General features: G+C 32.4%; 1 protein-coding gene across 1 annotated transcript in view; it reads left to right on the plus strand.

Annotated features, from left to right (window-relative positions):
- Window positions 1–9,363: 9,363 nt before the first annotated feature.
- The window catches only part of LOC130895407 (T-box transcription factor TBX1-like), a 60,100-nt gene continuing 56,809 nt past the window's right edge, over window positions 9,364–12,654 (plus strand). Inside the window, exon 1 of the mRNA XM_057802656.1 lies at window positions 9,364–9,610. The gene's annotated coding sequence lies outside the window, so the exon portion shown is untranslated. The remainder of the gene's footprint in view (window positions 9,611–12,654) is intronic.

Here is a 12,654-nt window from a genome sequence, read left to right on the forward strand (position 1 = left end):
AACGTAAGTAAGAATATTAGCTCTTTCCAAGTCGTGATGTTCTTTCTTTTCTCGTTCCTTCTAAAAGAATTAGTCATAGTCTCTTCCTCAGACCTGTAGATAGATTTGAGCTAGAGCAAACCGTACTCAGAATTCAAAGCAAGACTTCCCGTGGCAACGATGGGTTTTCAACCAAGTTATTTTTGAATTTTCCTGAAGTGATGATTAACGTTTTATGTTCTCTAATCAATAAATCCTTTGAAAAGGGGCTTTTTCCTAGCTGTCTAAAACAGCCATTATTGTTAGGTGATAAAAATAACACTGGTAATTATCGTCCTATTGCATCATTACCAATCCTATCGAAGATAATTGAACGACTAATGAAAAACAGACTATTACTATTTCTTTTCAAACATAAAATCTTAATAGCTCAACAATTTGGTTTCCAATCTAATAAATGCACTAATGACGCTATGTTTCCATTCTCCACGAAACATATACCTCACTTACCAATATATTTTATTCAGCTCCAGTTTTCCTGATCAACGAACTAAAATATTATGACATCAGAGGTGTTCCCTTAAAATGGTTTGTATCTTACTTTGTCGAAAACAATTGGTGGTGTAATTAATGGTAAATTCACTTTATTTGCAGATCACACCAGTGTAATCTGGAGTTATCTGGAATGGTCTAAATATACAAGCTTCACATTCTACCATAGGCAAAGATCTCATTACTATCATGTCCTGGTCTGACGCGAACGGTATCTGAGAAAACTTAGTTTAATCCTATAAAGGAGTTTACCAGTTCTAAAACTCAAAATTGACTTAATACGATCCTCAAATTCGATCAAGTTTCTTGGTCTACATATTGATGGTGCCTTCAATGGTCTGTACCTGTAGAAAACTTGGCAAAAAATTATCTTCTGCTTGTTTTGCGATTAAACTTGTATCTGAACAACTCTATTCTCGTACTTCTTTAATAATTTACTACTCGTTGTTAGAATCGCCCCTCGGTATGGTTTGCCTTTCTGGGGGTCTTGTAGTTTGCATCCCTTCGAATCTATCTTCATATTGCAAAAAAGAGCTATTCGTTATATTTTTGGTTTGAGTAGTAGAACGTTTTGCGAATTCTATTTTATTATATTAAATTACTATACTACTTTATACACTTTAATATACTATATTAAAACTATTTTAAAAAACAAAACAAACACCTTCACAATTTAACTGAGAGACCCATTCATGATGACCCTACTAGAAGAAAGAATTTGAAAATTTTTTAACTATACACACTTCCGATCTGATGGAAAATTCTATCATCTTCAGCACCAAAAAATTATTCAATCAGCTGCCTTCGGAACTAAAAATGGCAAATACATTTAATAAGTTCCGAAGATTGTCAAAGACATATTTCTATATTATCTAATATATAATAAAATTGTGCTATTTTGTCGATAAAATTGTAAAATTTTCTAATGACAATCAAGCTTATCTCTTCTCTTTACCCTAGCGTGGACCTCATCAAGTTTGCCATAATAACGTTAACTTAGGTTCAACATGATTATGATGTTTCAAGGAAATGAGGAAAACATTCTAGTGGGGAGTATCCTATAGAATCAAGATGATCTAAAGCTCTGTATGAAATCCAGTGGCGGAATTATATATTTGCCATCTTTTGCCTTCTCTTAAGCTTAAACTATAACTTAATTCACAATTATTTGAATTGAGATATTTATCAATAAAATTTCAAGTTTATAATTTGAAAACTAAGGTTTCATGTAAATTGTTGATGTAATATTTGAAAGACAAAATGTAATGTAATACTTTCGAAGTAAGGGAAGGTATTTTTTAAAACTATTCAACAGTTATATAATAGGAGTGAAGCTGACACGAGTCATTAAGACATACTTTTTTCACATTTTTGAACTCGCAAAATCATTAATTATTAAATCGTATAAAATCTTGTTTATTAAGTCTAACCCTATGTATAACAAATCTAAAGCGTTCAGTTTAACTTGACTTTAATAGTTCTTCACCCTTTTCAAGCAAGAATAGCTTCTCTAACCGAAACAATTTGTTTCTGGTGTATAACGAACAATACGAAGTGTTGTATAAAAGTTTAAATAAATGTTTTCTAAATTTTATTCTCGCAGGAACAAAGAATTTTTATTGATGTAGATCTTGGTTTTATTAAAATTATTTCAGATGAAAAGTAGCTTTCAAAGTGTTCAAGTTTTTCCATTAAAACCGATGGTAATAATTTACTCAATATTGTAAAAAAGGGAAATTTCTCGATAAATCAGTTATTTTTAGGTCTCTTACCGTTTTTCTACTTCGGATATGAGAATTTGAGCTTTCACTTTATTTCTTTTCAGTTTGTCAGTTCAGTTCAAATACTATCGTCTATTCACACTTCGTCAGAAACCGATGCTCACTTGGACCTGAATTTAGTATAGGTAAGAGTGATGAAGTAAGTACAAAATAATGTGAATTACTTTTTTACAGTATATAGAATAAAGAAAAAAAAGAAAGTATAAATCCATGATTTTATTATATACTTTTATATGAATAGTAACCTAGTATAATCTATTTGTTATGTCTTAAAATTATATCAGTGTTCAATCGTGTATAGTTATAAGATTTGATGGGAATATTCAGGTTCGCGACCAGAGCTAATAACTTGCGTGAATGTAGAAGTTTATTTACATTGAAAACTTTGGATGTTCTTCTTTTAGGAAACATGTAACTTCACATTATTGTTAAAAATGAACGGTGAAAGTGATCGACACCATATCGTTCAAGTGTTTCGTTGAACGATAATACGTCCATTCCGTCCGGCGTAAAGATTCAGTTAAAAATATAACCAAATAGCCTATTTATTCTCCCAAGTTCCTTCATTGGTTTATACTCGTTAATTGTTATATTCCTCATGATATTCTTCTTCCAGGCATCTTACGAACGTGGACGAAGCTGTCAGATTTTCTCTTCCTGCAATCCTTCGTTCCACCCACTCACGTCTTTGTTCATGACCGGCAATGAGACATAAGATGATTTTGTTTCTAGAAGATTTCTACAGTCATACAATTTTTTAGAAAGTTTTTCTTAACGTGAGATCAGCTTTCTCATACCATATGCAAAGAACGCTGCCGCTAATAAGTTCCAGTAAGATCCTTACAGCGTTTTGAAGCTCTTCGTTGGGAGCGATTTTCATCTTAATCACACTTTCATTTGTCAAAAGATTGTTATTCTTCAATTTTTGCAGTTTTTTGTCACATTGACCTGTAACAGATTATTTACAAAAATATAGAAATAAATATAAATAATCTCACTTCAGATGATAAAATTCTCGCAGTAATTGTAGACCCATTCGAAGAAGTATCTATATTCCATTCGACTATTCTTTTTCTCTTTCTTACATTTTTACAAACTTTTCAAGACGTCTTGGTCTCTCCAAAGCATTTTTTATTCAATTTGTTTTTCTGATAATACTCTTGGAATAACTAATACTTGGTTATTGTACGTAAAGAAATTTTATGCCTACGAAAACGTTGCTTGTCTATGTTTAACTGGCAATTAGTGCGTGAAGTTTACAACGTTTTGACTTTCACAGCCGCCCAAATCACATATAATTCTAACTTTTGCACTAGGACTATTACAATAAGTAAGGCATGCCATTTATGACATAGAAACTGCACAAAACAAATTTGAGACCTAATGGCACTCATAATGTTTTGGAAAGGGGGGCCTCATGTTTGCTTTCAAACAATAAGTATTTATCGTATCTACCTAAAATTCAATTCCTTTGCCAACAAGCACAAAGAGGTTCTATTGGTATTTGTCTGTGTCAGCTTCCTTACCTAAGTTTTTATTAAGGGTGTACAACTAGAAATGTCTTTTGGTGAGCTCAATATGTTTAATATTTAATAACACTTCGCTAACTGAGGCTCCTATGAAACAAAAAGTATGATTTGTTTATTTTATAAATATATAAGGCTTGATAATATTTTCGTAACAAACTTCACACATACATTTCGATATCATTTTTTTCTTGGATTATTGTTTTATAAGTTATTGAAAATTTGTATGCTATTCCAATTTTAACAGGTAACTCATCTTTTTCTTTGATAAAATGTAAAAATCACAAGATACAAAACACCAACACGTGATTGATCAAAGCCAAATGATTTTCCCCAAACGTTTTGCCCTTAATTTAACAATATACTAACAGAAAATGTTCTGCTCCAGCTGTTCCTAAATTTGTTTGTTTATTACGGCACGTACTTATATACGAATAGAGTATAATCACATATTTATGGATGGAGGCAACAAGCTCTTAAAACGTAAAGAACGATCTGAAGTATGGTTAACTTATGGTAAGATATAACAGAGGGTATAAGTCTTGATCAAGTTTTTCGTACAGATCATATCTTGTGAAAAGATATTTAATGTTCAGGTGTCAGCTTGAAAATTGTTCTGTATTTAGTTGTAGTAGTGTAGTGTTTTAGTAATAGTGGAATAATATGTAAAGCTTCTTCTCATGTAATAATACTTCAAAGGTAAGTTATTGCTCCATTGTTCATGTGTTCAAATTTAAATCCCGGGAAAGTTACTGAATAGTATGGGTCATATTTGTGCTAAGTTATACAATTTACTTCTAATTTATGCTTAATGAATTAAGTTAAGCTCACAAAACTAATAATAGCATTATATATCTAATAGACTCAATTTTCTGAAGTAACGGTAACTATATTTTACATATGCTTCCAATATAGTAAATAAATAGAGGGTTGCTATTTAAGTTTTGAGTTATGGCAACATTGATGTGAATATATCAAATCTGACATTGCCTTACTAATGTTTGACAGAACGTGCTATGCTATGCTATGAGTGCTATTTGAGTTCTTCACAGATACTTAAGATATTTATCTTGGTCAAAAAATGGAATTAAATCGCGAACATTTTCGTACGATGATTTTCTATGACTTGCGACGTGGATTAAACCAAGAGCAGTGTGCCGATCAGCTCACTTCGACTTTAGATGATGAAGCACCATCTCGAGCCACCGTGTTAAGCTGATTGTCTGAATTAAATCGTGGTCGCACTTTGCTACCAAATTAATTTTGTAAAGGTTGACCAAAAGCGCCTGTTGTGCAAGAAAACATCGCTGCTATCCGTAAACTGATATTGCAAGATTATCATGTGTCATACCGTGAGGTTGAGGCTTACTTGGGAATTAGTTCCACTTGCATACATTCAATATTGCATGAACATTTGGCCGTCAAAAACATTAGTCCACGTTGGATACCGTATAATTCGACAATCGCTCAAAAAAGCACATGTTGATTGGTGCAAAGAAATGCTAACAAAATTTTAAAGTTAATGGCGCGCGAAGCAAATGGTTTTTATGGAATAACTGAATATGTCGCCACCATTCCATTAGAACAAAGTAGGGTAGTCAATTCTGAGTGGTATACCAGCATTTGTTTGCCAGAAGGGTGCTAAAAAATCAGGGAAACCAATTACAGATGACGAATCATTCTCCATCACGACAATGCGAGCTTTCACACATCAGTTCAAACACAAATGATTTAAGCAGTTAGAACATCGAATTGATGGGTCATCCGCCGTATTTTTTTTATTTTTCTATCTCAAAACTTAAGTAGCAACCCTCGTATCATCTCGTATCAAGAAATAATCTTGAAAATAAATTTGATGATAGTTGTGAGTTTGAATTGCTTCATTCTGCCAATATGTCTGATATTACCAAGAATATCGTTATTTATATAGCAGAGTTAATCCCCAAAGCCACAAAAGCCCAGATGGTGTGCAGAAAATTTGCAGGAAGGAATTAGGGTTGTAATCCAAAGATCCTACGGTGAATGTACACGGCAATTGTGAGACCAATTATCACATATGGGGCAGTGTTTTGGAGTACTAGAACTTGTCTGAATACCCCGAGGAAAAACCTCTCAAAGGTACAAAGACTGCCTTGCTTATGTGCAACCGGGGTCATACAATCTTGCCGAACAGCTGCACTAGAAGTGATTCTAAATCTCCCACCTCTCTACACAGTTCTGGAAAGCGTGACAGAGAAAACCTCACTTAGAATGTTCATCAAAGAAAATCCGTACCTAGATAATGACCAACCCTAGAATATGCCTCAGGTCGTCACATCGAAAAAGTTCAGCTTTGAGAAAAACACCTCAAAAGCAAGTGGGACCAAAACACCATACAAGAAATGAACTTAAATGACATTAAATGGTATACGGATGGATCAAAGTCTGGGCAGTGCACCAAGCATTTTTCAATCAGAAATTTATGCAATGGAAAAATGTGTTCAGTTCAATCTAGAGAGGAACTATCATAAACAGGGGATTATCATTCTGTCCGATAGTCAGATGTCAGATAGAGCTCTAAGCTCCAATAAGCTCGCTAAAGCGGGGGCAGATAAGCCCTTCCTGGGACCTGAGCACTTCTGTGGTATCAGCTACAGAGGAAAAAGCATTGGAAAAGAAGGTAGATAGGAGCAAAATCTATTATTGGAATAGTCTTCAAAGGTTGAGGCAGGCAAAGACTCTTCTGGGAAACTATCAGTAGAGTAGACCTGCAGAATGTATCAACCTAAGTAAGAACCATCTACGTATACTAATAGGAGTTCTATCGAGGCACTGTCGCCTCAAAAATGCTAGGCCTAGCAAATAATGCGGGGTGCAGGTATTGTTGCACAGAGGACGAAACCTTTATCCACATTCTCTCGAAATGTGATACACTAAGGAACTCCAGAGCACTGCACCTGGGAGCGCATGAAATAGAAGACGAAGACCTCTGGCAATTAAAGCCATCCCACATTCTAGACTTTTTAGTGGGATTAATGGATCAGCTGTAAACATAGGGTCCTCTAGTATCGCAGCAAAAAAGGGGGACACAATAGATCCCTTGGGTTGCAGTGTATACGAGACCCCAAATACATACATATTGCAGAATTTGTAGTGAAATATCTTTCCAAACTTCACATTGTCATCAGTTTACTGATAGATTTTTTTTTAATGAAATCAAGTCAAACTATTTTTAATATGAACAAATGATAATAAGGGTAATATGATTCATCCTCCTAAAAGTGTTATTAATATATCGAAAGATTTGAATTAACAAAAAAATTTACATCAAATTCTAAAAAATTTTGTATATGTATAAAAATCACATATTGGATCTAATAATAGATATTTCTGAAAAACATTTGGATACTAGAATCTAATTGATTGAAAAACAAACCAATTTCAAATAAACAACAAGACAGTTGTATGATAACATAATAATTTTCAAGTGACAATGAAATTTGACAAGTGTATTCATTCAATATATTGAATATAAAATATGTTCTGTAGTCTATAGAAAAAATTAAAATCAATGAATAAATTGTATTTTTCTTACTTATATTTCTTATATTTTTTAAGTTCTAATCTGTTTTCAGGGCTTCTTGGCAAATATAGTCATTTATCAACTGATTGTGGATCGGGGGGCATCCATTAATTACGTGACTAATTTTTTTTATTATTCGGAAAAATAATGAACCGTTCAGGTATGCTATAGTTAATGTATTTGAAATACAGGAAATTCAAAAACAGATGAAAACAAAACTTCTTAAGAACTTTTATTCCATTCGTGAAGACTCATGTACTTTTTCGATTGAAATAATTGGACCTATTGCGTCTGGGATTTCTGGTAGTGGAAGATAGTCACGGGAAATGTTTAAGTTTTTATCGTCTACCATTTGTTGATTCCACTAAAGCTTATAACAATGTGGTCAAAGCAAAATTATGAATTTCGTTTATCATTCTCAAACTTTCATCCACAACGCACAGCATCTCTTTAGCACGACGCTTGACTACAAGCTTGGTTGAATTCTGACTACGAGTTTCTCGTCGAACCTCAAGCTGATCTGGGCTTCTGCAGCTTTACTCGAAGCGAAATAAATGCCACATATCTTAGATCTATTATCAATATCTTTATAATTTTCTATATTACACTAAACTGAATATTTTAATAGCCATGATATTTATTTTAGCTGGCAAAATGGATTTCTGAGATATTTTTTTTAATATCTGCAATATTTTTTATTTTTTGAAGTTGCCGTGAGATTTTCGATTATTCCGCCTCGGTTTAAATGAGATTTAGTGAGATTCCATTGAACTCATTCCCCCAATTCTGAGCTCACGTAATTAATGGATGGCCCCTAATAAAGAGCCATATTTTCACAGTTTCCAAACGTCGCTTTTCGTCCAAACGTCAATTTTCGGTGGAAATTTCAAATTTGAAGCATGATCTGCAAGAACTTTTTATTTTCATTACTTTTTTATACGTTATATCTAAATGGATTCATAATTGTTTTCCAGCAGTTGACTTTGCAGTAAAGTTTAATACTAATAAGCTATTTTTTATGCTGAAATGCGAAAGAGTATAAAAGCCGTAAAACTCAGTAAACTATCAATTACGTTGCTCATGACGATTGAATAGTACACATCCATTAATGAGAAATAAATAATGTGTAAATAATGCGTCAGCTGATCACATTTACTCACTGATCTATCAGAACGGAAAGGATTTTATCATATATACCAACCGATTAACTCGATCAGTTCAAAACAACTTTATACGTGATCGGGACTAGTTGCCAAGAATTTAGATCATGATCATAGTTTCCAAAAAGTTCTTTCAATTAGAGAGTGGCCCTGATACTCCTTTCCGCTTCACTTGCTCGAGCCTACAAGCTCACTTGCACGTTCCCTTCCTTTACTATTTCTTTTTCCACGCTTAAGAAATCTTTTTATAAGTAATTAATTTTCTGACTGATAAGATATATAAGAATATAACACATTTAGAATTTTATATTCTATTCAAATTTTCTTTTATTTACCAGTGTTTTTAGAGGAAATAGAAACAGTTGAATGTTCATAAAGTCAATATATAAGTCAAAATATAGTCTAACTGTATAAATTATAATCTTTAGTTCACTAAAATTGAGTTTATCAAGTAATTAATATTTTAATACCTTCAAAGTCAACATAATGTCAACTGAATCATATTTAATAAATTTACAATTATGTTATAGAAAACATGCTTTACTATTTTGAAAACATTAACAGTTATTTACATAATAATAATCTTAAAAAAATACTACAGAAAGAAAACAAATAGAAATCCTATTTCGGATGAACCATATCGTGAAGAGAACTTATAACATGGAGTGTACTCCGCTGAGACGCTTTAAGCTCCGCCCAAAATGTCTCAGCCGCATCAAGCAACACACAGTAGCGGAGGGAGTAAAAAGCTTCCAAAATTGTCATGGCCTACGCTGACAACATGTGTGAAAATTCAAAGTTTCAGTCTATCAACGATCTTCATTAGATATTAGTTGGCCGTGAAAAGCGTGATTTTGTTTTCGGTGCATGTTAAATGATATAAAAATTGGGAAATAGGACGCTGAAAGGTCCTTGTCAACGTGGATATTAGTTTTGTTTCGGAACTATTTATTAAACTATTATTTATTTGTGCGCGTGGACTTCGTTACTCACGTAATTTATTTGTTTTTGTTTAACTTTTGTTGTTATTGAACTTTAAAGAAACAAAAGGTATGTAGTAGCAATAAAATCTGTTGATAGTTATAAATCAACTAGTTTGAACGTTAATTTTCCTTCATTAAGATTGTCATGCTCATTTTTCACCTAGGAAAATGAACCAGAGATACTTCATTCAATTAAAATTTAAAAACATAGTTACGATTAGATAATTTAAAATCAAATTTTTTATAGATAATAATAAATTTAAAATATACTAATGACAAAAATAATTTATTAAATTTGAAAAGCATTTTAATATGTCTTGTATTTTATATTGATATCATTTTCTTTAAACCGATCACGAATTATAAAGAAAATTCTTGATTTTTTCCAATTTTTTGTTTTACTTTGATAAACCAAAAAACAGTTTCTGTTGCCATTGAAAGTACTGAAACAGAACAAAATTTTTTTCTTAAGCCAAAAGAAATCTTGGTACGTTGGATAAGTGTCTAGATTTCATTTTGAAGATATGGACCACATGAACCTTATTCCCATTCAATGAGAAAGAACCAGAAGTACAGTTTGTTGATTCAACTAAAGCTTATAACAATGTGGTCAAAGGAAAACTATGAAAAGTGTTAGAATAAATACCTTTATAGAAGCTCTTCAACCGCATTAGAAAAATTAAAATTGGATGGATAGAAGCGACATTGAGTTTATGACTCATAAACGATTATGAAAAGTAGCGTTTATCAGCAAATTTGTCAAAATAGTTATGCATACTACAAGGATGTAAGTAACGTCAAAGTTCGAGATTATTGAATATACTTAGGAACACATTATTGAACATCCTTGACAAGTCTTGCTGAGTACAGGGTTATATTCAACTTGATTTGTTACAGAACCATCGTTGTTTAATTCGATACAAAAAAGTCAGTCAGGAAAGCAGCAGCTTTCCCACCTCGCCAAGCTAATTCTACTGCGGCTATGTGATAGCCGTTTAGAATCGCGGGCAGCTTGTGCTTGTTGAAATACAACACTTTTTAATGGGTCAATAATAACTTTCATTTCTTCCTAATATTTTACTTTTAACAGCTTACTTGTTAGGTTCTACACGGTAGTCTCTTACAATTTTGTACCATCTTCCTTTCTCATGTTCAGAGCCCAAATACTTTTCATACAAATTTTTTAATGTAAACGAAATTTTTTGGTATGTTTGTACCTATAATTTCAATAATATTCTCGTCAGTATTACAATCAAATCGTAACATTTTGAAATAATACATGTTTGAAATGTGAAAATCGAAATAAATCAGTATGTATCCATAACAACATGACAATGTTGAAAACAGCTCTGGGATCTGTTTTCAGTATAATGTTGTACTGATGACTTCTAATCAATTGATTTCATTGAATTTCTACTGGAATAAAAAATTTTCAATAATACTATCACAATGTTCAATATGAAAACCTCACCAGATAATTAAGACACAAAGGAGCCAGAGCCTGGTCTAGCCAAAATATTAGTTAGATTTAGCTCGGAATTCAGATCTTTCTAAAGCGATGCCACAACTGCTTGGATTCCATTTGAAGATGTGGAATCTTTTACAAAAAGATGTGATAATTTCCCCGTTTCGAAATAGGCAGTATGTACCGACTGGCAACTATTACTGACTGTTCGAACACAAGTCTAAAGGCAATTTTTTGTTCAATTGAAACGAACGGCCATCAGCTCCCGTTGGTTATGCTGTAAATATGAAACATATCAGAACATGCCTATATTGGTCCTAAGTATAAAATAATAAGATCCCAAGTGGAATATCTGTGCCGATCTCAAAGTGGTTGTACTGCTCACAAGACTGCAAAACGGATTCACAAAATATTGCTTTATTTATGCAAATGGGTCAAAAATTATTTAGTTAAAATTGGCGACAACTTGAAAATAACGTGGCTGGTCAGAAAAACTACCTTAGTAAACCTTTAGTAGATATGTAGGTTTATTTACCTCCTCTGCACATAACCTGAGGCTTATAAAAATTTTTATTAAATCCTTAGATAGAGAAGAAAATACGGTGTTTTGTTTGAAACAAAAATAAATAAAGCAAATCTCAAAGAAGGAATATGGACCTCAAGTACAAGCATGTCTTATGTTGCAATATGTCACTTCAATACCATTTAGAGCTCTTCCCCGAGTGCAGTTTCAGACGAGCACAGAAAGGGATTTCACCAGAAAATTGCTCAGATGAAGAAGCGCTAAAAATGGTCCCCAAATATGCTTGCTGTTTGACCCTTAAACGTGAAACTGCTACTGGCGATAACAAGCGAAAAAAGACAAATAAATTGATTGTTTATTCTTTTTTCTTATACAATAAAAATTGTGTTTTGTATAAATGCTTTTTTGAAAAAAAGTTTCAGAATGCAGAGCAATGTTTTTAGAACTATGAACATAATTTGAATATATACTCGAAGATTGGGATATAAATGTTTTTAAATATAAAAAATGATAAGTAATATTTGCAATGCTTTTATATCTATCCTCTCAATTTTTGACAATAAACTATCAGTTGTTATTGATAAAATAACAATACTTGTGATGCTATAGAAACCAGTCGTCCATAATTTTATGTGAAAAAGTCTTACGTACTTCATAAGACGTACCTACTGAAAGCAAATTTTTAATAGTAAACGATTCGAAATTGGAAAAAATCGTCTCCCGAAGCGATTGGTATTTCTGAAATAAGGTCTATATCATCAACATATGCTCCTTCAGATATTTTCACTATTTGTAGGTTTCTGTATTCAACGCACACTTTCTTAATTTATCACACAAAAAGGTCAAGTGATAACTGTACATTACGAACGCCGGTGCGACCAAATTCACTTAATATTTATTTCAACCAACAATCAATACACTCTTGAAAGCTTTTAATTTCTAAGAAAAAAGTGAATTTATTTATCTTTTGTATCGCGGTGGAAACAAGTTAACAATGTATTCTAACAGTCAATAATTCCTTAAAAATCTTAAAAATAACAATACATGAATGAAAATTGTTCTTTCAAGTTTAACGGGTAAAACATAATCTCAAACTATCAGCAACAGCTGATTCGCTAAATAC

This window comes from Diorhabda carinulata, chromosome 6, assembly GCF_026250575.1.
Source record: "Diorhabda carinulata isolate Delta chromosome 6, icDioCari1.1, whole genome shotgun sequence".
Lineage (NCBI taxonomy): Eukaryota > Metazoa > Arthropoda > Insecta > Coleoptera > Chrysomelidae > Diorhabda > Diorhabda carinulata.